At 35.7% G+C, this 13,536-nt stretch overlaps 1 protein-coding gene across 5 annotated transcripts in view; it reads right to left on the reverse strand.

The window, feature by feature from the left end:
- chst8 (carbohydrate (N-acetylgalactosamine 4-0) sulfotransferase 8) overlaps nucleotides 1–13,536 on the reverse strand; it is a 236,610-nt gene that overhangs the window by 193,266 nt on the left and 29,808 nt on the right. The gene's annotated exons all lie outside the window — the stretch shown is intronic.

The raw sequence follows: 13,536 nt of genomic DNA on the forward strand, positions 1-13,536 counted from the left end.
TTGCTGTGTGCAAGAAGGTAGTGAGCAGCTTCTCTTTCAGTTGGAAGAGGAGGAGAGACCTGGCCACAGCGCAGCAAGAGCTAAATCTCCCGGCACACCAGCTCATCAGTGAGTCTCCTACCAGGTGGGGATCCCGAGAGAAGATGATTGAGCGGGTACTGGAGCAGGAGCAAGCTATTTCTCAAGTCTTGGCTGCAGACAAGAAAACCCGGCATCTCGTTCTCACCTGGCAAGACCTGGAAGTTCTAGAGTCAGTGCACAAGGCTCTCAAACCTCTCCTGGAATTCACTGACGCTCTATCCGGTGAGAGCTATGTCACAGTGTCCTATGTCAAGCCTGTTCTCCATCTCTTCCAGTCCAGCCTCTTGGCACGTCAGGAGAATGACACCCCACTGACCCAGTCTATCAAAGCCTCCATCCTGGATTACCTGAGGGAGAAGTATTCTGATCCTTCCACTAACGACCTGCTGGACATGGCAGGCTTAGTGGATCCCAGGTTCAAGATAACATACTGCACAGAAAAAAAGGTGGATGCCATCAAGAGCAGAGCCATAACCGAGATGGAGGCAATGCTCTATGAGACTGACCAGGGCACAGCTGAGTTGGCTGCTTCACTGCCTCAAGATGCAACAACGGTATCACAGCCAGAAGAGCCACTAAGGAAGAAATCCCTGGGCAGCTTCTTTAAAACTGCAGCAACATCTTCCGCCACACTGTCGCAGAGAGAGCTTATTGAAAAAGAGTTGTCTGCCTACTTGCAGTCTGTTAATGTTGACAGTGAAGCAAATCCATTGCAGTGGTGGAAAGACCATGAGGAAATGTTCCCAAACCTGAAAAATGTGGCAAAAAAATATCTGTGTGTGCCCGCCACCAGTTCCCCATCGGAAAGGGTATTTAGTACCAGTGGTAATATAGTTACATGCCATCGAGCATCTCTCAAACCAGACGCCGTTGATAGGCTTGTGTTTTTGGCACAAAACCTCTAAACAACCTGGTATTCCCTGGTTGTTGTTACAAAGGGACAACATAGTATGCACGAAATACAACTACATATTTTTTTACGTTTTATTTGTGCCACATATTTCATGCAGAAGAAACCAAAACTAAAGCTGCAAACTTTTCCATAATGGACCAGATTCACCTTTTGTGAATTGTTTTATGTTTAGGTATTGTGTTTGAAACCATAGGATTGTTTATTAAAAAACTAAAAGGAGGGTCATTTTTATAAATACACTTTCTTTTCCAACATTTGATTTCCTATTATGCAGCTATTTTTTATTTTACTGATTTTGAAATTACCTGTGACATCCTGCACAAAAGCGCATTATATATATTTGTTTTAAATATCCTAGTGGCATTATGCACAACAGGTGCACTTAAATTTAGTTTTGTTTTGAAATGTCATCTTAATGACAACATGCACAAAAGGGCACTTTTTTATTTGTTTTAAATTATTGTAGTGGCATTATGTACAAGTGCACTTTAATTTTGTGTTTTGAAATGCCATGTGAGTTACAGCATGCACAAGCGTGCCCTAATGTCTTGTTTTGAAATGTTGTCTCTGACAATTTTGCACAAAACATGCACTTTCTGTTGACAATTTTATGTTTGTGCCACTCACTGTTTAATAAATACAATTATGTTAACTTTGACTTAGTTGTGATATCCCCTTTTTTGCATGAAAGTTTAAAATTAGCATATATTAATGCAGTATGAACAAGAATGTTTTAATGTAGACATATAGAATCATCATACTGGTGTGATTGTATGCATCAAAGTTTTAATTCAAGGCTAAGGCAAAATATCGAGATATATATCGCGTATCGTGACATGGCCTAAAAATATCGCGGTATTTATAAAAGGCCATATCGCCCAGCCCTACAGTGTAGTTTGTTTTTCATATTTTATGTAAAATTGCAAAATAATCCACAAATAATGTTTTTTTTCCACTCAAAGAGGTACAAAAGCTCAGATAAATAAGGCCTATGATCAGTCAGTTATATATAAACCCTGTCCTAATTGAAAGAAAACATGACAAAAAGATGTAATATTTGGTGATAATGAAGCACAACGAGAGATTTATAAGCAATAACATTAACTAGCATCTTCAGGTACAGGAAAATCCTCTCTGGGTCAAAATGACCCAAAACACAAAATGAGGGTTAATCAACAATATTTCATTATACTACAGTAGATGCTTTACCTATGGACTGATTTTTTATTTTTATTTTTATTTTGGAGGCTTGTTTTTCCAGTTTGCTGTTTTTGAGTGCATACTATAAGTTTGGGGTCGGTATGATTTTTTTTAAAAATTTGAAATAACTCTCTTCTGCTCACTAAAGCTGGTATTATTTGACATAAAATACTGTGAAAATTGTGAAATATTTTTACAATTTAAAATAACTGTTTTCTATGTGAATATATAGTAAAGTGTAATTTATATCCAGTGATCAAAGCTGAATTTTCAGCATCATTACTCCAGTCTTCAGTGTCACATGATCCTTCAGAAATCATTCTAATATGATGATTTGCTGCTCAAGAAACATTTCTAATCTGCTCAAGTTCAAAAGAACATCATTTTTCTTAAATAGAATCTTTTGTAACATTATAAACATATTTACTGTTACTTTTAAACAATTTATCCTTGCTGAATAAAAGTATTAATTTCTTTAAAAAAATAAAAATGACCCCTAATATTTGCGTCACATGACATCTACGGCTCAGGTGATTGGCTCCAAATCAATTGTCCCCATGAGGAAAGACATCAAAGATAGGAATGCCATATATGGATCACTAGTAAGCCCCGCCCTCTCTCCTCATCCACGTATGTCATTGGTTCCAGTGTGCTGACTGACAGGTTGTGCAGTGCGTTGGTGGCGTATTCCTCCTGCACTCTCCCTCTCCTCGTTCTCCCACTCTAATCCTTTTCCGAGCGTATCACATTACGCTATTCTTCCCTTTAATACACATTAATAGTGCCGATATCTGCTGCCGTCTCCTCTGCCAACACAAACACTCTTAAAGCTTAACAAAGCTGCTTTACCTCACTGGAGTGTTCAGTCTAGCAGAGCAGATTCCTCCAGCGCGGCTCATAACGGCTCCACATCCACGGCTGTTTAAAATACAACACGACGGCGCATTTGGAGGAGTTTGTGCTAATTTTCTCAGGTGTTTTCTTGAAGCTTGATCAGGGAGTGACAGCAGAGGTCGAAGCGAGTTCTGAGGGTCGGTGCGACCAGATATCCACCAGAAAACAAGCAAACAAACTGTTTGAAAGTGAGAGGAGATGCTTCATGCATTATTCACCGCTACCGGCTCTCTAAACTTCAGTCTTTGGGGGATTGTCTGACATCCCAGATGAATAATTAAGCTCTGACCTTTTATCCTCATTAAAGGTGATGTGGGGAGGGGAGATATTTCCTCCCGAGAGCGGCCGACTCGTAGACAAGCTGTCAGGAACAGCACTGAAATCAAACGCCTCGTGTTGCAGAGACTCGATGGCTCTACGACAGCCGGACGAAAGACTCTCACACGTTTACATGTGCTGCATGAGGGATCGAATTTGCTGAAGGTTTTGTTCGGGAAACATTGACATGATTCACTTTCATATACTAGTGAGCTTCTAAAAATAGTGAGCCTTGGATGGATAGGCTAATGTGGATAATATGAATTGATTATAATTCAATAATGCATTAGCTCGTCTGTTGGATAAGACCAGACGGTCCAGCCTTCACTCCCCACGTGCATCAATGAGCCGCCCATGATCCTGTCGCCGGTTCACCCACAAGAGCTGCAGTTTCGGACATGCTCTGACCCAGTCATCTACCTATATATATATATATATATATATATATATATATATATAGGTTTGTGACATCACAAACCCCCAAATTTACATAAACCCCGCCCTCAAGAACATGCAACACAGGGTGAGGCCATGTTGGGCTGCTTTAGAGAAGAGGAAGAGTTGTTGTTTTACACCAGACTGCTTCACAAACGAGGGTCAATTCAACGGATTTGCACAAAAGATGAACATGACGGCACATGCTAGTGGATGAGTTGAATCAACTCCACAGCAACTACATCAATTTATCCACTAACCATTCAGAAACGTCTAAAAGTTGTAACTTCTTCCTGAGTCTCTCCATCAGTGTCGACTCCGGTTTGAACAATGTAAGGCTGAATACTTTAGTCATTTTGTCTGCGTGAGATTCTCCAGCTTTGTTGTTGTTGAGCTGTTAAAGCTCCGCCCTCTTCTGGAAAGTGGGCGGGAGCAGCAGCTCATTTGCATTTAAAGGGACACACACAAAAACGGTGCGTTTTTGCTCACACCCAAATAGGGGCAAATTTGACAAGCTATAATAAAACAACCGACTCTAGTTTGAACAATGTAAGGGGCTGTTCACACAGAACACGTTTTTCTATTCCAATGCGTTATTTTTCCATAGTTTTTCTATGTAAACACGCAAGACAGATGTGTATGAATGTTACGCTCGCGTCTCGCGTCTTTTGCAGCGCCTCGCACATGAGCGCAGCTTTTTTAAGACGCCGTCTCAAGTTAAAAGAATTTCAAATTTTACCAAATGAGTGGACCAATCAGAAGAACTCGGAGGAGCTTTTGTTTACAGTACCAAGTTGGCGTGGTAACTATTTTATGTGTACGTTATTGCCGTTATTGCATCATGCCTCAAAAGTGTGTCTCGAGACCCTTGCGTTCTGCACTGCACTTTTTTTAAAAATAATTCCTGAGTGCTGCGTCTTGCATTTTAGATGAATAATAGCATAATAGCATAATAATAATACTAATTTGCATGGTTTGATGCGGTATGAGCTAAGCGATTGTTAGATTTAATCATCATTAGCAGCGCGATTTATTGTAGGCCTAATGCTTTTCTCCTCAGTTGCTCAAAACAAAAGTAGCAGACTTGTAACTTACTTATTCAGATGATATTTTCCAGTGAAAATTCCTACTTTGGTCATACTTCAAGACTACAATCTGTGATTCCGAAGTACAGTATCCACACCGGTGCGGTGACTGACAGCAAAAATTAGATTCATCCGCGCCGATTCACAAAGTACGTAAAGATAATAATTCTGCATATAATTGCAATTGCAGGTTTCAAACAGAGATGGCGACTAAGAGGCAAATCTTACGGACATCAGCTTTAAATCAGTAAAAACATATAAAATTAAATAAATAATAAATATATTGCTTTATAAATCTTATATTAAATAATATTGACAAAAATTAACATACATAAATATATAAAATAATTTTCTTAAATATTAAAATAAAAAAATATTTTTTTAGATGATGTTTAGAGCAACCATCATTAGAAAAGGGATAACAAATCATTTAATCTGATTATACACCCTAGTAAACCATAGATAATTTTCCCCTGGCTGCACAAAATGCAATTTCACTACATTTTCTTTCCATTACAGCACAGATGTTGTGTTGCTATAGAAGCTCTCATGAGCCTTCTATAGACTCTGAAAGGCCGTTTTATCTGTTGATTCAGTTACGATCATGTGAGTGGGAGTGAACGCAGGGTTATTTGACTCTGCCATGATGAGCTCATGAGGAGCAGCGCAGAGATTCCAGGCCACGTTTAAGGCAAGAGTGTATTTATAGCCGGCAGAGAAATAATTCATTGTTCTTCAGAGTGAAGATTGTACACAAACACAACAGCTGCGCTGGATTAAAACAAACCCTGTTCTCCTCTACTGCTCTTCTGCACTACGTCCCTCATCTTCTCCTTTCTTTCTCTCTGTCACAGGAGGGGAGGATGTTTCTTTGAAGTGTGTTTGTCATGCTGCTCTGTGCTGCTGCTCTCCGGTGGCTCTTTCCACAGCAGAAGTCTTGTATCTGCCGCACACACGTCCTGCTGTCTGCTGCACACCTGGACCTCACATATCACACAGAACACGCCGCTCAAGACATTCTCCAGTGCTCAGACACAACTTCAACTCTAAGAGAATTCAAAAACTCACTAAAGCGCGTGTCTGCTGTAAGAGCTCAGGGGATGAAATACTTTTGAAATTTGTGCAATAGTCAATATGCAGCTATCTAATTCTATAATTCTATAACTGTGATAAATCTGAAAGTGTTAAATGTGAAATGGTTGTGCAATAGTCAATATGCAGAAGCTTAATTCTATAATTCTATATTCTGTGATGAACTTGACACTGCTAAGTCTGAAACTGTTGTGAAATAGTGTAACAGTTTAATTCTATAATTCTATATTCTGTGATGAATTTGAAACTTAAATATGATGGTTGTGTAATAGTCAAAATACAGCAGTGTAATTCTATAACTGTGATAAATCTGAAACGGTTGTGCAATAGTTAATATGGAGCACTTTAATTCTATAATTCTACATTCTATATTCTGTGATAAATTTGAAACTGTGAAACTGTTGTGAAATAGACAAAGTGTAACAGTTTAATTCTAAATTCTATATTTTATGACGAATTTGAAACTGCTAAATCTGAAACTGTTGTGAGAGACAGTGTAACAGTTTTTTTCCCTATAAATTCTATATTCTGTGATGAATTTGAAACTTAAATTTGATGGTTGTGTAATATTAAAAAAACAGCAGTTTAATTCTATAACTGTGATAAATCTGAAACTGATTAAATCTGAAACGATTGTGCAATAGTCAATATGGAGCACTTTAATTCTATAATTCTACATTCTATATTCTGTGACAAATTTGAAACTGCTAAATCTGAAACAGTTGTGCAATAGTAAATATGCAGCAGCTTAGTTATATAATTCTATATTTTGTGATGAATTTGAAACTGCTAAATCTGAAACTGTTGTGAAAGACAGAGTAACAGTTTAATTCTATAATTTGTGATGAATTTAAAACTGCTAAATCTGAAACTGTTGTGAAATAGACAGTGTAACAGTTTTTATTCTATAAATTCTATATTCTGTGATGAATTTGAAACTTAAATTTGACAGTTGTGTAATAGTCAAAATACAGCAGTGTAATTCTATAACTGTGATAAATCTGAAACTGTTAAATCTGAAACGGTTGTGCAATAGTTAATATGGAGCACTTTAATTCTATAATTCTACATTCTATATTCTGTGACAAATTTGAAACTGTGAAACTGTTGTAAAATAGGCAAAGTGTAACAGTTAAATTATTAATTCTATATTCTGTGACGAATTTGAAACTGCTAAATCTGAAACGGTTGTGCAAGTCAATATGCAGCAGTTTAATTCTATAATTCTACATTCTATATTCTGACGAATTTGAAACTGAAAACTGCTGTGCAATAGAAAGTGTAACAGTTTCATTTTATAATTCTATATTCTGTGATGAATTTGAAACTTAAATATGAAACAGTTGTGTAATAGTCAAAATACAGCAGTTTCATTCTATAACTGATAAATTTGAAACTGCTAAATCTGAAATGGTTGTGCAATAGTCAGTATGCAGCAGCTTAATTCTATAATTCTATATTTTGATTAATTTGAAACTGAGAAACTGTTGTGCAAATCAAAATACAGCAGTTTAATCCTATGATTCTATATTCTGTGACAAATTTGAAATGGCTAAATCTAAGACTGTTATGCAATAGTCAATATACAGCAGCTTAATTCTATAATTCTACATTCTGTATTCTGTGATGAATTTGTAACTGTAAAACGGTTGTGCAATAGTCAATATGCAGCAATTTAATTCTATAATTCTATATTATTTGACAAATTTGAAACTGCTAAATCTGAAATGGTTGTGCAATAGTAAATATGCAGCATCTTAATTCTATAATTCTATATTTTGTGACGAATTTGAAACTGCTAAATCTGAAACTGTTGTGCAAGTCAATATGCAGCAGTTTAATTCTATAATTCTACATTCTATATTCTAACGAATTTGAAACTGTAAAACTTGTGAAATAGAAAAAGTGTAAGTTTAATTCTATAATTCTATATTATGTGATGAATTTGAAATTGCTAAATCTGAAACTGCTGTGCAATAGACAGTGTAACAGTTTAATTTTATAATTCTATATTCTGTGATGAATTTGAAACTTAAATATGAAACAGTTGTGTAATAGTCAAATCTGAAACTGGGAAACTGTTGTGCAAGTCAAAATACAGCAGTTTAATTCTATAATTCTATATTTTAGACTGACAAATTTGAAACTACAAAATCTGAAATGGTTGTGCAATCGTCAATATACAATTGTCTAATTCTAATATTCTATATTCTGTGATGAATTTGAAACTGCTGAATCTGAAACAGTTGTGCAATAGTCAAAATGCAGCAGTTAAATTCTCTAATTCTATATTCCGTGATGAATTTGAAACTGCTAAATGTAAGGCTGTTGTGCAATAGTCAATATGCAGCAATTTAATTCTATAATTCTATATTATTTGACAAATTTGAAACTGCTAAATCTGAAATGGTTGTGCAATAGTAAATATGCAGCAGCTTAATTCTATAATTCTACATTCTGTATTCTGTGATGAATTTGTAACTGTAAAACGGTTGTGCAATAGTCAATATGCAGCAATTTAATTCTATAATTCTATATTATTTGACAAATTTGAAACTGCTAAATCTGAAATGGTTGTGCAATAGTAAATATGCAGCATCTTAATTCTATAATTCTATATTTTGTGACGAATTTGAAACTGCTAAATCTGAAACTGTTGTGCAAGTCAATATGCAGCAGTTTAATTCTATAATTCTACATTCTATATTCTAACGAATTTGAAACTGTAAAACTTGTGAAATAGAAAAAGTGTAAGTTTAATTCTATAATTCTATATTATGTGATGAATTTGAAACTGCTAAATCTGAAACTGCTGTGCAATAGACAGTGTAACAGTTTAATTTTATAATTCTATATTCTGTGATGAATTTGAAACTTAAATATGAAACAGTTGTGTAATAGTCAAATCTGAAACTGGGAAACTGTTGTGCAAGTCAAAATACAGCAGTTTAATTCTATAATTCTATATTTTAGACTGACAAATTTGAAACTACAAAATCTGAAATGGTTGTGCAATCGTCAATATACAATTGTCTAATTCTAATATTCTATATTCTGTGCTGAATCTGAAACTGTTGTGCAATAGTCAAAATGCAGCAGATAAATTCTCTATTTCTATATTCCGTGAGGAATTTAAAACTGCCTAATCAAAAACTGTTGTGCAATAGTCAATATAGAGCAGCTTAATTCTATAATTCTACATTCCATATTCTGTGATGAATTTGTAACTGTAAAACGGTTGTGCAATAGTCAATATGCAACAGCTTAATTCTATAATTGTATATTATTTGGCAAATTTGAAACTGCTAAATCTGAAATGGTTGAGCAATAGTCAATATGCAGTAGTTTAATTCTACAATTCTATATTCTAGACTGACAAATTTGAAACTTGTGAAATAGTGCAAGAGTTTAATTCTACAATTCTACATTCTGTGATGAATTTGAAACTAATAAATCTTAAATGGTTGTGCAATAGTCAATATGCAGCCGTCTAATTCTATAATTCTATATTCTGTGCTGAATTTGAAACTGCTAAATCTGAAACTGTTGTGCAATAGTCAATATAAAGCAGCTTAATTCTATAATTATATATCCTGTGACAAATTTGAAACTGCTAAACTGTTGTGCAATAGTCCAAATGCTGCCGTTTAATTCTATAATTCTATATTTTGTGACAAATACACCTCTATTGTAAGAAACTGGCCTCTGCTAAAATCATAAATGCAACTATTAATGCATCATAAACAGTATTGTGATTATCATAATATTGGGCCAGTAAAAACAACCATCCAGACCACCTTAGCAACTGCATAGCAACACCCTGGCAACCACCTTCAACACCCTAGAGAGTCTGGCACATGCAAACACCACTCCCATTTTCTTAAATCTATTTATTAATCATCCTGATTGCATCATGCTAATCATCTTCATTTAAACCTCATCCAACCCCTGTAATACAAGTCTTCTCATGGACTGCAGTTCACTGAGAGGATCCTGGAAGTTTCTCTGAGTGAAGGAACTTGCAGAGAATTCCTGAACTCAAGCGTCTGAGTCAAAATGTATGATATTTGACTACAAACAGAGACTCTCTGAACAACAAAACTCGCATCATGCAATTTAAGAGTTATAGTATAGTATAGAAAGATATTCATAACCAGTGAAAAAGTAGTTAGCTGAACATAAGAGTGCTTTTTTGACCCACTTAAGTATGACTTAAGTACATCTTTATATGTAATTTCATAATTACTTCTACTGCCTTTGATATGGTTAAAGTTTAAAGCATTTATGGTACTGTATAATGTCATTTCTACTGAAACTTCTATGTTATGTATTTATATACATTTGTAATATACATATATTTAAAATACATTAAGTTTAAATGTAATTTTAAATAACACAGTAAAAACTATAAACAAGTACATGCGTACTTGTGTATTACATAAGTGAAATACATAAGTGTGTTTCTCAAAAGCATAAAAAGGATGTTTAAAACATCAGCTTAATTCTATAATTCTATATTCCGTGATCAATTTGAAACTGTTATTGTAAGTTGTGAAATCGACAGTGTAACAGTTTAATTATATAATTCTATATTCTTTTTTAAACTGTTGTGAAATAGTCAACATGCAGCAGCTTAATTCTATAATTCTATATTTTGTGACGAATTTGAAACTGTTATGCAATAGTCAAAATGCAGCAATTTAATTCTATAATTCTATATTCTCTGACAAATCTGAAACTGCTAAATCTGGAACTGTTGTTCAATAGTCAAAATGCAGCACTTTAATTCTATAATTCTATGGTATGGTAAGTCGCTTTGGATAAAGGCGTCTCCTAAATGCACAAATGTAAATATTGATGCATCATAAACAGTTTAAAGTTAGGAACATCGTGATTATCATAATGTACTTTAAAGTAAAACTTTTAATGTGACATTATTACAAAAGGTGCACTTTTTAAAAGTGTACTTAAGTTTGTTAAGTACACTTAAGTGGCCTTTTATTTTGTTAATATTATATTCTACAAGTACAGTAGTTAAAAATATACTTTTATGATTTGAAGTACACTACATGTGCACTTTTTCACAAGAGTACCAGAAAGACATTCTAGAAAATATCATCATTTGTTAATAAACGAGGTGTGAAATGCCACTGCATGCCGATGCTGCAGCACCATGAAAACGCAAAATGATTTCACATCCCCACAGTGAACTGTAGACACAGGTCTATTCGCTCTTTATCTAAATGGTTAATGGCTTTTTGTTGAGCTGAAAAGGACCCAGATAGAAATAAGAAGCTTTTCAGCTGAAAGCCCAGGCCTCCTTCCAGAATCACATCTAAGATGCTCTCTGTCTCTCCCATTCTCATTCACTTCAGTAATGCACACGGGCCAAATGTTCTTCTCTACAGTGCAAAATTTGACTATCAAACCTGATTAAAGTGCTATTCTAATGGAGGAAAGTCTTTCATCTTGATTAAACTCAAATTTAGCGAATTACGCTTCAATTTTCAGTTGCGCTGAAGAAAGAGAATATAAACTCCCATTGAAAATCAATACATGAACACAAGACTGATTGCTCCCTTCAAGTCCATATTTATCTAATTAAAGGGATCGAGATTATGTAATGAAGAAACATGCACACATTAATATGCACATATGGGTGAATCTCTGAAAAATCGACACCAGAATGAACTGTTCAGCCTCGTTTTAATCTTTTAAACTAACTTGACTCCATGCAAATTTTTGGGCTCTACTAGAGCAGGTTTTCATGCTTGAATGTTCTGTTTAGTTCCTGTCTCTATGAAGCCCCTCCTTCTGAAAAGCACAATGTGCTCTGATTGGTCGGCTGGAGCAGTGTGTTGTGATTGGTGTTTGGGAAATGTGTTTGAGTCGCAGCACAGATCAGCAGCAGGAGTGAGGAGCTGACTGACGAGACGATGGCAGAAGATTCGCTTTCAAAGCTAAATGTAAAAGCGCCTATTAAAAATGTGTCCCGCCCCTTACCATAACCACCAGTTTCAACTCAAGCAGGCCCCGCCCCTTTATTCTGTGCATGAATTATTTAAATGAGGAATATTGAGAAGAAAACTCAATGGAGGCGTTTCAGAAACACTGACACTGATATAGAGAAGAACTGGAACTTTGCAGAGCTTTTTCATGCTCAAACAGCAACACAAAGACAGATAAACATGGAAAAAAAAATCATAATAGGTGCATATTCACATGCACAAACGCTTTGCATTCAGCTCTGCTCGGCTCCCCTGCGGAGTTTGGAGCGGATCTCTCCTCAGGTCTGTGGGAACGCGGCGGACGGCGGAGCCATCTGGAGTGTGACTGTATGTTCCTGCCTGCTGGTCTCACGCCAGCGCTGAGACTCTCCGTACTAACACACGCAACCTGACAGCGCAGCCTGTGTGCGTCAGACCCCGCGGTACACCAGCAGCTCCAGCCCACCGCATGATGCTAACAGAGCAGAGCACCGACTCGAGATGATAATACGACAACAACGAGAGGAAAGGGAGAGTGGATGTTGGTCCTCTAGAGCAGTGAGATCTGTCATCATACCACAGTCAGCATGAAACGGAAGTCTTTTCTTCCCTAGTGTGACGTATATACGAGTGAAACTGCTTCTCAAACAAGAACCAATGTAGGGCGGGGCTTGATTTTGTCTGTGGGGAATTGATTGGATTGTTGTGGTTTGCTATTGGTGGATCTCATGTGAGTGACAGGTTGCCCCGCCCTCATCATCATCATAGAAGAGAATGATTAAAGATTCCAAGGCATAAGGATTTAAAAAATGATGATGAGTACGGATAAATCTAGGGATGCACCGATAAATGAAAATGTTAGCCAATACCGATAATTCTTTATATTTGAATGACCGATATATTGGCCGATAAATCTAAATCAACATTTTTATATAATATTTTTGAGATCCTGATTACAAAAACAAAAGTCTCACCATTAAAAACCATGTCCCAAACACATTCTCATTATAATATTATGTAACCTATAAAATGCACATGTTGCACTATGATTTCAATCATATTTCAAGCAATTCAAAACCATCATGGTGGATGATGCACATAAATATAAAAATAATCCATTATTTATTGGCTTTAGTATATCGGCCAAATTTTCTTATTGGGCATTAAAAATGAACATATATTGGCCGATATATTGTGCATCCCTAAAAAAATCATTTATAATAAACTCTACAATATTCAATAAAAATTTACAAATGACAGTTTTGATTTCTTGGTGACTCTATGCATGTTCACAGTAATTTTGGCAATTTTTGTATCATTCAAATTAGTATATGTTTTCCTAGGAAATAGGAAATTTTGTTTGTTACTATTTTTAGGAGTTTCGAGAGAAACTGACACAAAAGTGAGAACTTCATTATGTCTCTCGAGACCTGAAAGCATTATATCTTACACACGCACTCACTCTTTCCAGTTCAATGACAGACGCTGCTGGTTTTGCTGATTTTTCTTTCATTCTGGATACATGATATAT

This window comes from Megalobrama amblycephala, linkage group LG19 (assembly GCF_018812025.1).
Source record: "Megalobrama amblycephala isolate DHTTF-2021 linkage group LG19, ASM1881202v1, whole genome shotgun sequence".
NCBI lineage: Eukaryota > Metazoa > Chordata > Actinopteri > Cypriniformes > Xenocyprididae > Megalobrama > Megalobrama amblycephala.